At 36.8% G+C, this 16,174-nt stretch overlaps 1 protein-coding gene across 1 annotated transcript in view; it reads right to left on the bottom strand.

The window, feature by feature from the left end:
* SCN9A (sodium voltage-gated channel alpha subunit 9) overlaps positions 1-15,949 on the bottom strand; it is a 166,829-nt gene extending 150,880 nt beyond the window's left edge. Inside the window, exon 1 of the mRNA XM_019458336.2 lies at positions 15,657-15,949. The gene's annotated coding sequence lies outside the window, so the exon portion shown is untranslated. The remainder of the gene's footprint in view (positions 1-15,656) is intronic.
* Between the last annotated feature and the right edge of the window lie 225 nt (positions 15,950-16,174).

The raw sequence follows: 16,174 nt of genomic DNA, 5'->3' as shown, positions 1-16,174 counted from the left end.
GAGCTCATGGCTCGTTTGTGACTTCGAGGCTCACATCGGGCTCTGTGCACTGACAGTCAGGAACCTGCTTGGCATTCTCTTTCTCCCTCTCTCTCTGTCCCTTCCCAACTCACATGCGCATGCTTTCTCTCTATCTCAAATAAATAAAACTTAAAAAAAAAAGATTATTGTCAATGATTGTCAGCATATCTAAAACGGTTAGTAGGAATATTCATGTAGTTCCATCTACACATGATGTATGAAGAAAAGAAGGAAAATATTTCTTAGCCCATATTAAATCTTCTCTAGTAGTCAGAATCAAACCTTTTCTGAGAGCACAGACCATCACTGACGTATATAACCTCTGAGGTCACTAAAGTATGGCTACAAAAGAGATTGTACACCTTTTTATAAAGTGTTCTATACAGAGTGCATTTCCACTCTTTGATAATGCATGTATCCACCTCACCCAAAACATTAACATGGTTTAGGAGAAAGGACATAATAGCTTTGGTGCCAGGCTGATTTAGGTTTGAATTCCATGATTGTAAGACCTAAGTAGCTCTGTGGCATTATGCAAATTCCTCATAAATGAACCAGAGAAGATACCCATCTAACAAGGTCATTAGGTAGAACAGAAACACTTACTGTGCCTACCACAGTGCCTAGGCTAAATAAATATTAGTAATATTATCATCTTTCCCTACATATACTGCAATTTTAAAATGATAAACCATGAATCAGTGGTTAAAAGTAAAACCTCATTGAAATCTTACAGGAAGAAGGGCACCTGGGTGGCTGAGTCGGTTAAGTGTCTAACTTTGGCTCAGGTCATGATCTCACAGTTGTTGAGTTCGAGTCCCACGTCGGGCTCCGTGCTGATAGCTCGGACCCTGGAGCCTGCTTTGGATTGTGTGTCTCCCTCTCTCTCTGCCCCTCCCTCACTCATGCTCTGTCTCTGTCTCTCAAAAACAAATAAATGTTTACAAAAATAAAAACAAATACAAAAAATAAAATCTTAAGGGAAGAGTATTTGCTGCTTATGTTGTATTTCATTTTCCTATGTTTGTGGCTTTAATCTAAAATCTAGATCTGCAGTAAAATAGGAAGACAGAATAATAGAGTTGTTAATTTTGTGGCTCCATAATGAGAGAGGCCTGGGTTCAAATCTCATCTCTTTTACTTACTAACTTGTGTTTTGGGCAAGTTAATTAACCTCTGGAAAGCTTGGTTTCTGCATCATAAATCAACAGAACTAAAAATGATTATCCTACAAGGGCATTTTATGGGAAAAAAATGAAACACTGCCTTTTAATCATTAAGCACATTTCCTGGTACACGTTAAGCGTATAATACATTCTAACCATTATTATTAATGATTTTTATCAACTTTCTTACAAATTGATTTTGCATACCTAATGTTCTTAAGAAAGGAGAACAAATTTGGTGACTTCATAATAGATAAAGTTTTGTATTACACATACAGAACCTTTTCTTCTTAATGATATTTATTTCTAGAGTTTTAAACAAGAGAACTATGATCGTTGCAAAGGTAGAACTGCACTACTCTCTACCGACAGATGGCGATATATATCGCACACAGCCATTCAATTCCCACCAACATAAAGCTCCTAAGTCCATGCAGTGCATGCAGAATGTGGGCATTGTTCTTAAGCAGTAATGAAAATTATTAAATCCATCAGGCTTGTTCAATTCCAATATACTGAGAGTGTTGTAATATTTGAAGCCAAAGTAGAAATGATAAAAGAGATGAAACTGTGAGAAAATAAGGAATATGGCAAATTCATAAAAGCGTAACCATCTGATAGTAGAAATGATTCTTTAGGACTGAGCAGGATCATGTGATGGTTAAAAGTGCTGAGCTTAGGTAACACCCAGCAAGATATGAGGAAATATTACTTTAAAAAACAAAAAGAGAATATGCTTTAGTAGGAATCAAAGGATTTTCTTCAACCAGAACTTAAAAATAAAGCAAGAGAAAGCTAGGTATTCATTTAAGAAGGCAAAATCTGAGCACAGTGACAGATTTTGATGAAATATTCCTCGAAGCCTAGGAATGGTTCAATAACGAAAGGTCCTTTAATTCAATATCAACAAGTGAGTTAAGTAGCATGCATACCAATCTACATATAAGATTTTTGTTGTAAACATTCTTTTAGAATGTATATCAGCAGGGGAAGGAGCTAAAGAAACATCTTATTTAGTGGCAATTCATTCTAGGTATGGTGAAGTATTATGGAATAAATAACATAAACTTACAAAAAAAGCCTTTTGAAAACTCATGTTCACCAACTCATGTTCCGTGTTTCATACTTCAGGGAGCCAGAGGCTAAAAATATGGTAAGGCAGTTAGTAACCCTAAACTTAATCTGGGAATATGATGAAATACATATAATAATGTGTAAAATGTATTCTCTTTTGATGTTGTTATTGTTTGAAAGATAGAAGATGAAGGGTATTGCTATTTTTTAAAAGGCGTTAGTTAAATGTATGATAGCATTTCTTACTCTCACCATTCTGAGACACATTTTTCAAAATTCTACAATACATAGCAACAGACTTAGGATAGTGGATAAAATTCCAGATTAGATAGCAGCCACAGAGTAACAAGTGAATTGGAAGAAAATAATTCCTATCCTTCCTCAAATTTAAATTCCAATAGATATCCGACCAGGATTCTCAGATAAGGGGAGTGTTGAGGCAAAAAGAGTCTAAAACAATTCAATGGTAAACGTACTTAATTTTTATTTACAGGCTTTACTACTTTTCTTGTTCTAATTAATGCATGGAACTGTTTGTAAGCAAAAAAGATGTTCATATATCATATTTTCATGACAATGTAAACCATACTCAGTGACCTTGAATTTCCATAAATAGTCTCCGTTTTTTTATGTGCTGGTAGCTACACAAGGGGAAAGGTACTGCCTACGGGATTTAACCACCACAAGAGCTCTCTGATGGAACAAAAGATATTTGTGGTATAAATTCTAACCTTCAAACATCAATTCTCAGTAGCAAACTTCTAAAAACACTTCTAGCAAAACTGATTGAAAAATTAGTGTCCTCATAAGAATTAAGGGATAGATGAAAGGAGAGTTTTAAACTTGTTTTATTAAATGAATCTAAGAGTCTAAAACAAAGAAGTCATTGATTTACTAAACACTTAAGAAAATAAGACAGTCTTTCTTTTTCATTCATTAGTCATGTGCTTACTCACTCAAGTATTATTTAATACTCACTCTGTGTAAAACATTGTTCTAGTTTAATCAGAGGAGATTAAAATGCAGCAAGACAGAATTCTCGCTCTACTTAATCATATCATCTAATGCCTCAGACTGGAATATAAACAGTTCCTGAATCTATTAACTATATAGCAAGAAATCAGAATTCCTAGACTACATAGGAAGGGATGAAACCCAAATATTTTTCAATAATAGGATTGGTCAAAAGGATAAATAAACCCAATCAGACAGCAAGAAAATATTATATTCTTTCCATATCAGCAATCTCCCTAAGTTGCTGGCATACTCTTCCAATAATTAAAGGATTTTAATCATAGAATACAAGAAAAAAAAAGAAAGGAAAAGTAAATATTCCTTACTCTGAATATTTACCTTACTTTCAGTAAGGACTGAGTAAGGATATTTGAGCTAAACACACACAAACAACAACAACAACAACAACAACAACAAAAATAAAGCAGACCTCTGGGAAAGAAGGGTGAAGGGGATGAAGAGAAGTTGGAGACTCTTAGACTCCATAACATCTACAGGAATTGAAAAAAAAAATGAATCCAATGGATCACAGACCTAAACGTAAGAGCTAAAACTATAACACTATAATAAGAAAACATAGGAGAAAATCTTTAAAACATTGGATTTGGCAACATTTTCTTGGATATGGCACCAAAAGCACAGGCAACAACAACAACAAAACACAGATACAATGGATTTCATCAAAATTGAAATCGTGCATATCAAAGGATACTCTCAGATAGTGAAAAGATAACTCTGAGAATGGATAAAATATTTGCGAATCATATATCTGATAAGAAATTAATAACCACAAGATATAAAGGACTCCTAAAACTTAACAACAAAAGCAAACAAATAACTATTCAAAAATCAGCAAAGAACTTGAATAGACATTTCTTCAAAGAAAATGTACAAATGGTCAATAAGCACACGAAAAGATATTCAAACTTCAGTAATCATGATAGAAATGGAAATAAAAACCACAATGAGATATCACTTCACATTCATTAGAATGGCTGTTATTTAAAAAGAGGAATAATAAATGAAACCTTGTGCATGGCTGGTGGGAATGTAAAATAGTGAAGCTGATGTGAAAATGGTATGTTAGTTCTTCAAAATACTACACGTAGAATTATTACATGATTCAACAACTCCACTTGGGGAGTTAACTCCCCAAATTAAAAAGCAGGTAAGCAATCAGATAGTTATCCATCAATATTCACAACATTATTATTCATAATAACCAAAATGTAAAAGCAACCCAAATGTCCACCAACTGATGAATGGATCAACAAAATGTGATATACACACACAATGAAATACTATGTAGCCTTCAAAAGGAAGGACATTCTGACACATGCTACAACATCTATGAACCTTAAAAATATTGTTCTAGGTGAAATGAGCCAGACCCAAAAGGACAAATATTAAAGATTCCACTTATATGAGGTACCTAGAACAATCAAATTCATAGATAAAGAGAGTAGAATGGTGATTACCAGGGGCAGAGGAGGGAAGAGGCAAGTAATGAGTTATTGTTTAATGGGTACAGAGTTTCAGATTGGGAAGATGAACAAGTTCTGGAGATGGATGGTGGTGATGGATACACAACAATGTGAATGTACTTAATGCTCTTGAATTGTACACCTAATAATGATTAAAGTGGTCATTTTTATGTTATGTATATTTTATCACAATTAAAAAAAACTTAAATTCACAAGAATTTGCTGAAAACTTAGAGAAGAGAGAGTCAGTAGAATCCCAAAGTCACAGCAGTGAGCAGTGGGTCAGGCATGACAGGACACAAGTATGCTTCCCTGCTGTCTATGTTGCCAGACAATACTCCTTGATATCTATGCAGTGTCACTATTTCATAAGAAGAAACTGTACAATAGATACAAAAATTAAGCAAAATATGACTGCACTCTCACCCTGTTTTAGTTTCCTGCATTTAAACATTTAGAGATACTCTCAGTTGTAACCTCTGTCACATTAGCTCTTTTATCCTCCATTGCAGATAGGGAGAGAATATAAAACATTTACACATAAATCTCAAAAAAAAGATCAAAAAGATTTCATATTATATGGCAATTAGGAGCTTCTCAAACATTTACTTGTATTGTGGGGTACCTATGTTCAGAATGGGATCCACTTAAAAAAAAAAAAGGCAGAATTCATCTTCTCCCAAAGTTTGCCCCATGCTGGTCACCGCAGCATTGGCCCCTCATACAGCCTTCTAGGCAGATGTAGTAATCTTTCCCAAGTTAGGAAGAGGCACACATCTTCTACTACTTTCTACCTTCTCTCTGCACTTAGTCGCACTGACTTCCTTGCTGTTCCATGAACACCTCAAATATGCCTTCAGGCTGGTGCAATTGCTACTCCTCGTGACTGGAATGATTGTCCTGTTGCTTCCCCGGCTCTCTCACTTCCCTACCTCCCTCAGGTCTCTGCTCAAATATCACCTCTAAAAGGCTTTCTAACCACGCTTACTTATTAAATAATGCCTCCTGCCCTCCATTCTCTCTGTCCTGCTATATGTTTCCCCACAGCATACACATAGTGGTTTGTTTATTTACTGGTTATCTGCCTCCAAACTAGCATGAGACCTCCATGTTTTATTCACTGCTATTTCCGCACCACAATCGTGTCTGAGTAGCTACTCGATGAGTACTTGCTGAAGGAAGAAAGTGAATAAAGGAAGAAGGAAGGAAGGAAGGAAGGAAGGAAGGAAGGAAGGAAGGAAGGAATTACTATTCAACTGCAGAAACATAAATGCTGAGAACAGTGATGCTGAGTTTTAAGAGCTGACCTGGATCTGTTCAGCCTCCCTTTACCGCTACCCTTAGGATCTCTGCCAGGCTCTCCCTCCCCACAACCTCAATGGCACTGATACCAACTTGGATGCCAACTCCTGATCTACACATTTTGGAGGGCCACCAGATAGGGCTTAATGACTAATCACCAGCTCAAGACAAATGGGTTTGGAAATTTTAGTTTTAACATTATTATTATCATTATTTTTTAATGTTTGATTGCAGACCACCTCTTAAGCAAATCCTCTGACAGATAACTCTTTTAGGAAAGGATCTGGGCATCAGTCTTTGTAATGCATCAAACTGAGTACATGTTAAGATATTTTGGCTCTTTTATGTTAATAAGACTAAATACTGTCGTCTAGAATTGATGAACCCAAACTGTGGCAAAAACAAAACAAAACAAAACAAAACAAAACAAGCAGGAGTATTGTTCCTTTCCTGAGTCAGAATAAGAAATAGGACTGTTTTGTCGGGACTTAGTAATGATGAAAAGTTGGGTTTAAGAAGTCTCAATTACTAACCTCTTCTTATTTCTCCCACATACTTAAAAAGTAAGTTTCAGTGAAAAGGAACTATTGTAAATGAGTTAAGTATATGCCTGTAATAAATATGATTCATTTCTTCAGCAAATCTGTACTAAGAATGACTGCATACAAGGCACCGTGCAGGGCCACCAATATGAACAAACTACAGTCTCTGCCCTTAAAACCTTAACAGTCTAGTGGACAAGCTGCCAATAGACACCAATTAGAACTCAGACACATCATAGAATTCAAGAATTTTCATGTTTCTATACCCCACTCAAACAGTATCTAAGTAGATACCAGAAATTTAAAGAAAATAATCTGCACTAGGAAATTATAGATATAATGCAAAATAAACTAATGTCCAAAAATGTTTTAAAACCCTTAAGAGTGAACACCTTGAATCATTAATGTTACTTACTTTAATTGACACAAATCAGTCTCTTTGCGATAATAAGTTCTAAAATTCAGGTTACGTTGAGTATATGAACTTGGGACACTAAAAATATTTGTACTCCTCTAATTAAAAATGTCTATAAGGGCGACTGGGTGGCTCAGTCTGTTGAGCTTCCAACTTCTGCTCAGGTCATGATCTCACAATCCGTGAGTTTGAGCCCCAAGTCGGGTTCTGTGTTGACAGCTCAGAGCCTGGAGCCTGCTTCAGATTCTGTGTCTCCCTCTCTCTCTGCCCCTCTCCTGCTTATGCTGTGTCTCTTTCACTCTCAAAATAAATAAATATTTAAAAAATTTTTGAATGTCTGTATTCTTTTTTTTTTTCTTAAGAGAGAGAGCACGAGCAGGGGAGAGGAGCAGAGGGAGAAACAGAAAGAGAATCCCAAGCAGGCTCCACACTCAGCATCGGGCCCAATGTGGGACTCAATCCCAAAACCCTGGGATCATGACCTGAGCTGAACTCAAGAGTCATAGGCTCAACCGACTGAGCCACCCAGGTGCCCCCAAAATGTCTGTATTTGTAATTTCTAGGACACAAGAACTTTACACGAATGCTGTCTTCTTTCCTTACCCTGTACAAGGTCACTTTGCTTCCTCTACTTTTACGTCCCCCTAACACCCAGAATCTCATGCCTGGCTTCATTCCCTCTTTTCATCACTGAGTGGAATGGACTTCACCCAGACATTTCACACACACACTCCTTTTAATGGTACCATTCCTTTTCTTTCAAACTCTTGTCTATATTGGGAAAGTTCCTTTGATTTCCTTAAAATAAAACAAGCAAAATATTCTAATTGTGGCCAAATCAAGTCAAAGTAATACAATGACACCCCTAGACCAGGAACACAAAGTCACTCAACCTTTAAAACAACCTCAAAAGCACTTTTAAAGTATTGATACATTTCATAACATCATAATATCTCCAAATGTCCATCTAAATCTCAACTTCAGTTTAACACAAATACACCGCCACCCAAGAATCAGTATCCAAGAAGAACATTTAAACAATCTTCAATCTTTCTTTCTCTTATTCTCTGGTATTGTAATTTGATAGTTCGCTTTGTTTAATTGCAAATGTAGTTTATTTCGGCTCCATTCTGGGTGTTTGGAAATGACTTTTATAGAATCCTTGGTAACCTAACCACTATTTGGTGGCATATTTGGGTGGAATATGTACAAGTGCATTCACAGGATAAATACAATCTTCTTTCCTCTAAAAAGAATTTGTACATTACTCAGGTTAGTGATCACTGCAAGTATTTTGGAAGGTTAGCAAACTTCTGAGTTTAGCGTGCTCACCTCAAAAGGTGGCTGTAGGGATTTAAAAGGAGCATTTGAAGATCCCTTAATGAACTGCTTGACAAAAATGAGACCTCCACATTTGAGTCTGTTAAATTAATGTTATTACCAGTAATCTTAACAATATATGTAAATGGTGCTGTGATCCATATTTTCCCTTATGGCAGTATACCTGTTCATATATTCATTTTCTGTCCTCATCATGTTGCCCTAACCCACCTCTTGTAACACATAGTCTATTATTCTTTGTAACTGAGGAAGAATTGTGGATTGCTAAAGAAGATAAATAAAAACAATTCAGTTGTTACCCTTAATTTGATGATTTCCTTTACAAGATTCTGGTTTTTGTTAACGATCACGAGTGAAATAAAGTAAGTGAATGGACATATTGGCAAATATTTCTCTCAGGCTCAGACATCTAATTTGCTGATTTAAAAATTCAGAGTTACGTTCTTGATGACTGAAGTACTAGAGTCAGTTTGATTTCACACATAAGTGAAAAATTTTATGATACGTGCTTACAAAAATCTTATCAAAGTAGATAGTTTTGAGATGCATTATTAGGAGATCTGGCAGGTCACCTCTACTGAATTGCTCTCTATTAATGAAAAATTCTGATGGACCAGGTTCAAAAACAGAAAGAAAATTTATCTGGATAGTTAAAAAATTGTTGATTTTTAGATACCTCTCCCATATTTTCCTACTTATAAATTTTTAGATACTTCACATAAACAATTTGTAATAGCCTATACCTGACAACTTTACTAATAGAGAGTTCAAAATGGGATGATCCTACATTAGAGATGTACAATTATAACTGTCTTTAAAAATAGGATTAAGAGTAAACGCAACAACAGAGTACTTTAAATGCTGTACCATTTGTATTCAAAACAGAATACATTTTGATTATATATACTAAGCTACCAAATGTCTATCCACCATTATTGAACACCTCCTTATCATGTGTGAGACACTAAAATACCTTTTTAAAATATGCGTTTTAACCTAATTTGTACAGAAACCCTTAGAAGGGTTAGTGACCAACTCTACAATGAAGCTGCATTTGAAAAAAAGTGTTTGACTAAGATCACATGTTGAGCAAGAGAAATATCTAGGAAAACACATTTTCACTACATTGATGTGAATACAAATTTATCCCTCTATGTTTTTAACCCTTTATAAAAATATTTTGTAAATATTCTGAAATATAGTACAAATGTAATATGAATTTCCAAAAGAGCATCTCTGCATAACAATTCTGCAAACATTCATTCCTGAAAGTATGTCAGATGATCTCATGATATTATAAGAACATTGTTCCCACTTGACCCTTGATGATGCCATTTCTCTTTTCCCTACATGAATTACCATGAGCCAGTTTGTCCACGGTAACAAGAATATGTATCATGTTAAGTGGGACAAAACACCATTTAAACTTTGAAATTTTATTCCATGAAAGGATCATCTAAAAAGATTAGTCTCATAATATTTATCTATATGGAATATTAATTTTATATCATTACCCAGAAAAAGTGAAGGCATAATTTACCAATAAAATATCTTATTCAAAATGTACATACAGTTAATAAGCTATCCTTTCTCTAAACCTTAAAAGAAGCATTGTCCATTAGACTTGAAACAATAATCATGTAGTGGAGTTATATCAATAAATAAGGGGACATATCCTTACCATATAACAATTCTTTCATTTCCCCCGTTTTATTTTTCTGTATGGATTTTAATATCTACATTTACTTCTTTTTTTAATTTCTAATTATGGGTTCTCAGGAAAATGACATATTTTTAAATAATTACTTAGATTCTAAGATACACGGTTTATGAGCAACTGGTATAGTTGACAGTGACTACATCTAGTGAAATCACCCCTATTTCTTAAAAACAATCAAATGACAGAGGATGTCTAGTTTGGCATACAACACATACAAAATTTCATTAAAAATCTTTACACAAGGGGCACCTGGGTGGCTCAGTTGGTAAAGCATCCGACTTCAGCTCAGGTCATGATCTCACAGCTTGTGAGTTCAAGCCCCATGTCGGGCTCTGTGTGGACAGCTCAGAATCAGCCTGCTTCTGATTCTGTATTCCTCTCTCACTCTGCCCCTCCCCTGCTCGTGCTCGTGCTCTTTTAATGAAACATTAAAAAAAAAAAAATCTTTACACAAACGTTTCTGTGCTTATATTTTAATGCATCTGTCTAATCTTATTAATTCTTCTTTAGGAGCTTGATTTTCCAATTATTAGTATTAATAATTTTGCCCAAAATGGAGCAAAACTTGTAGTCCTGGCATATATATCAAATGTTCAGAAGATGATATGTACAGAAGAAGAGAAAAAAGGAAAGAAAAAAGACATACATTGCAGGGCAGAGATGGTAGGTTAATGACATTGTAAATGTACTTACTCCCTCCAAATTTCCAAGTGAACAACATAGGTGCAATCAGCTTTATTGTATTTTGATAAATGATTTAGAAAGCTTTGTAAAAAATCCAAGGAGCCATTTTAAAGACATTTATAATCAATAATAGCAGTCTCTCAAACACCTGACACAACAAAAGGAAATCATAAAATGAATAGCAATAAAATTACAATTAAAGAAATGGTATATTTTAATAATAATATATGGCATTTTTGACTCCCTGTGATATCACTTTAAAAATCCAAAGGTAATCCATTTCCTCTATAAATGAAGCAATAACAGCATGTTTTCACTTAAAATATAGTTGTTATTTTAAAGAAAAAAGAAGAAAGAACTCTTGTCAGTGTGGCTAAAAAGATATCAAATGATTCCACTGTATATATATTGCCAACTCAAATTTGTCTGTGGCAAATAATGTTTACTGGCACTGTTCAAGGCATTCCCTCCTCCTGTCCCTCTTGATCATGGTCTGGCATTTATCCTCACCACCCAGAAGAGTTTTGTTTCCCCAAAGTTTACTCTACCTTTAGCTGCCAAGGGCTGATGGCTTTCCTTGTTGCCTAAAGCCATTTCCTTCCAGCTATACAGAGGGGGGGAAGAGTCAGTTAAACCTTCAAAGAAGAAATTTCATTTTGCAGGATGGCATGAAACCAAAACCGTTCTCTTACATTCTACAAAAGTAGTCTACCCACACTCTGTGAATGCTCTTCCATAAATCTTCAAATGAAAATTATTTTTATACTATCTTACACTATCCATTTTATTATGACCTGGCCATCGTTTTTAAAATTTTATTTTCTGATGTTTATTTATTTTTCGAGAGAGAGAGACAGAGCATGAGCTGGGGAGGAGCAGAGAGAGTGGGAGACACAGAATCCAAAGCAGGCTCTCAGGCTCCAAGCTGTCAGCACAGAGCCTAACGCGGGGCTCGAACCCACAAACCATGAAATCATGACCTGAGCCGAAGTTGGACGCTTAACCAACTGAGCGGCCCAGGTGCCCCTATGACCTTGCTATGTTAAGTGGTATTCTAACTTGTATGCTCTGCAATTTTAACGAAATCCCTGGTGACAATTCATGAAATACGTTAGTCCTTCAAGAAAAAATATGATTGCCAAATTCTTTACAAGAACAAAACAAGAAAAAACAACCCAACAGTATGGCTGGTCACTTGCTAGATAAAAGATATTAATCAAAACTGGTTGCCTAACAATAAGCTAGCTTTTCATCCTCATGTTAATAACAAAAGTGCTTAATATTTTTAAATACATTCTGAAAAAAAATTATGGGTGGATTTATTGCCATACAAAGTGTATATATGTATACATTCTAGTAAAAATATGACACTGTCATTAACCAGCATGAATTTTGAAACCCCCTCTCCCCCAAACCCAATAACAGTGATAAATCTACACTCTTTAGCCCATAGTGTCTCTGAACCTTCCTGAGTGAACACTTCGGATTTGTAAGATAATCTGCCCCTTTAACCTGGAGCAAACACCAACTTGAGTCATGTTGGCATTGGATCTATGGCCTCAGTCTCATTTGATAATACTTCCATCAACTGAGTTCATTCAAGTATCCGTATTTATTATAAAACAATAGTTTAAATTAAATGATTAGTGACAGACCCTCAAATTCTTGGCAAAAGATACAGATTTAAACCTAATAAGGTCATCATTGTATGTTAGGAGTCACGCATACTAAAGTCATACTGGCTTATGCGCTCCAATTTTCCTTCAAAATATATTTTAATCTAGTTGTGGTCACTGCTTTCCTAAGAATATGCTATAATCTACTTACCTTTGAACACACTATTGCTTACATGCTACAAGATGGGAATACATCTCAGGATATTTTAATTTTACCTCCTTAAAATCATAGTATAGGGTTGTAAATGTACCAGATGTTCAACAAATAAAAAAGAAATTGAATCATAAAATGTATAAATTGACTGGCTTGATGTGCTCTGTGGTGAAATAAGTCATATCTTTGTACTTTATCATTTACATAAATATTTAGGAACCCCCCACTACTTCATGCCAGGCACTGTGCTCTTTTGGGCCAACAAGAGATTTGGTCTCTGTTTTTTTGGAGCATTCAATATTCAAATCCACAAAGTATCTGCATGCCATAATAAGCACTGTGAAGGAAACGAACAAGGTACCAAGACAGAGATTAACAGAGGACAGGGTACTTTTGACAGGTGATGAAGAATGATCACCTGAGGAAGAGACTTTTCAGCTGAGATTTAAAGTTTGGGAAGGAGCTAGCCATTCAAAGAGTGAAAGGAATAGTCCAGGCACTGGGAACAGCATTTTAAAAGGTCGTAGGGAGTGAAATCAGTCCATGTGTTCCAGGTACTAAAAGACCAATGTGACTGGAGCATATAAAATGAGGGGGATGGGTTCAGTGAGGTTTTACAACCAGATCAGAGTGAGCTGTATGCTAACAGAAGCCATTTGTTGTTGATTGGTATCTATGTTTCTGCATTTGTTCCTTTTTTCTATGCAGTCAGCTATCCAGTTTTTAAGGACAGGCATGATGGTATTGCTTTGTATACAATGCAAAGGCTGTAGCAGGAGTCCAGGTAAATTATGATAGGGGCTTGAACTAATTTAGTAGCAGGATAGATGTAAAAAACAAAGTGAAAGAGGCATATCTGAGAAGTATAATTGGATAGAAAGATGTTTAGAAGATAAAACGGATAGATCTAAATATGGACTAGTTATGGATGAAATGTTGTCAAGGGGAAGAGAGAGAGTAATCAACACTTGGATGGTGAAGGCATTTATTCAGAAATTAAAGATGGGGGGAAAGGATCTGGGACAGTTTTAGGGAAAATCATAATCATACCATTATGACATTTCGAATGATCCATTTACATTAATAAACTTTAAGCTCCTCCACAAGGTCTTGCCTTGGATTAGAAAAATACCAAATAAATCTTTCCAGCATATCACATTCTTTCATATATTTACTAGGAATAGAAATGAGATAAAAGTTAAGTTTCTATTATTCATACAAAATGCAAGAGTTTGTTTTTTTTTTTTTTTTCTTGTCATAGAGAAAGTGGTTTGGTCATACTGAATAAAGTGAATAGCCTTCCAATGACTCCACCTCTGAATTTCTTACTTTTTCTTTGCTGCCAAAACTCACCTCAGCAACAGGTAGCAAAAACACAGAAGCACTACCACAGGAGGGCTCCCATGATCATTTCCAGGTCCTAGGGGACACAGTGAGGCATAAGGATGCTCTTGGCAAAGAGCCAGACCTGACTCATCTTTCTTCTGTAGATTCTTCAAGGTACCCAGTTAGCCCTGCCCTGAACCATAGGAATCATGGCATATTGTATACTGAGCCTCTGTAAAAATACATCACTGTGTCCCATGATTGCACAATGGTTCACTTCCAAAAGGGAATTTCCAATAGACTGGTATTTTAAATATACGCACAGTGCAAAAACTTATCTTAGGTAAAACTATTACCAGTTGCCTAAATAGAAGGCAGTGTTCATTACATCAAATGTCATATTTTGTCTGACATTTTATTGTGAATAAGCTATTTTAATAATCATAACTCTATACATAAGGATCAGAGAAGTCTAGCTTTAAAATAATAAAATATTTTTAAATTCTATTCACCATAGTTTCTAAGAAAGTGAATTCTAGTTTAAATATTTTTTAAATAATGGTAAAAGAATTTGAAAACTTCAATAAAATGGACTATTTAATAATTTTATTTGGTTTACAGATGATATATAGTTAGATTTTATTGATGTTAAAGCAAAAATCATGAAAATATATTTTAAATTATCAAAAGAAAGAAAGAAAAGCAATGTCTTTCTCCTGCCCACAGGGAAGGAGGACAAACAGAAAAGAACATTAATCGTGTTTCTGAAAAGAAATGAACCTGCCAACATTGACACATAGAAACTGAAAATCCACCATTCTTTGAAAACCTTATGTTGATTTGGTTTTTATCTTATTGAAAGGAATTTTTTAAAAAAAAACTCCTCTAAGCTTCTCATGTAAAAAAAAAAATTGCTCTTAGTTGAAGAGGAAATAAAAATTACGAAGAAGGTTGCAACTATAATATAAAAAGAAAATAAAATAAGGAATAAAATGTTATAATCACAAAAGTTGGCATGACATTTTTTAGTTTGGTAATCTTGTTTTGATCTTTTGTCTTTAATACAAGTGAGGAAAACACCTATTTGTTTTTCCTTGAAAGTAAATGACCGTTTCGGTTGAGGGCGATAAAAAGTTAAAATGACACCGAATCTTTTCTGCATTTCACTCTCAAATGCTTATTCGTTTAAAAAAACGAAAGTGTGTCGAGAAATGGGGCTAAGCAGTCTGGTCAATCAGTCCTGTTTGTGAGCTGGGAAGGGGTGCGGCGCTGCCGGACTATCCCTACAGGTAGGATCCGCTGTGCTGCTTCCGCACGCTCACCTCTGCAGATGGGGACTAGAACACAGGCTATTTGTTCTACCTGCCCCTGGAACTGAAACCCATCCAACAATGCTGCTAGCGTAAAGAAATTACGGACGTAAACCATCAGGTATAGATAGCTGCCTTTCCTTTCCACGATTTCGGAACCTGCTAGCAAACCCACACGGTCACAATCCGCAAAGGGTCGGCCTTGCAATGGCAATAGGTGCCTCTCCAGCTCCTCTTTCTCCAGTTGCTTGGACTTCTCCGTTCAGTTTCTCCCCTCTCTACCTCCCAGGTGGCATAACACCAAGTAGCCAAAACCCAGAGATGGGAAAATGGATACAGGTGGGTGTGGCGGTTGAGGCTAGCACTGGAGACAGACCGAGGGCTTCCCGGCCCGCCACACGAGAGGAGCAACAGAAAAGGCACTTACTTGCAACCTTGCCCGCCGAGGATGCCCATCCAGTGCACCCGCACAATCTGGCCTGTGAGGAGGGCGCGGGCTTCAGGGACCCCTTCCTCGCTCCTGCTCTCTCCCCGCGGCGTTCTCTCTGCTGCCGCTTCTCCCTCTTTCTTTGGGCTCCTGTTGCTCTGCAGGCGCCTGCCACAAGCCGCTGGCACCCAGGCTAGTCCAGCTCCAGCCCGGCGAGAGGATGGAATTGGAAACCAGACGCCCGCCACCAGATCGCTAGCGAGGGCCAGCGCCGAGACTGCGCCCCTCCTTCCGGGGCGCGCCCTGCCAGCGGCAGCCCCGCCCCCACGCCTCCTGGGGCAGCAGCGCGGCCCGTTCCCCTTACTCCTTCCTCCCCGCCCTTTCTCGGGCCCGCGCCGCCGGCTCTCCACGCGCGCACCCAGTGCAGGGCAGGACCCGCTGCGAGTACCGCGGCGCCGGGCTGCACCTTCTCCGCATGTGCTGTGGGAGAAGGCACAGGTGGGGTCGCGACCTCACAT

The sequence above is a fragment of the Panthera pardus genome, unplaced genomic scaffold, assembly GCF_024362965.1.
Source record: "Panthera pardus isolate Hobbes unplaced genomic scaffold, ASM2436296v1 HiC_scaffold_10, whole genome shotgun sequence".
Taxonomy (NCBI): domain Eukaryota; kingdom Metazoa; phylum Chordata; class Mammalia; order Carnivora; family Felidae; genus Panthera; species Panthera pardus.
Note: the sequence above shows the minus strand (reverse complement) of the source record. Positions and strands in the feature narration are given on the sequence as shown.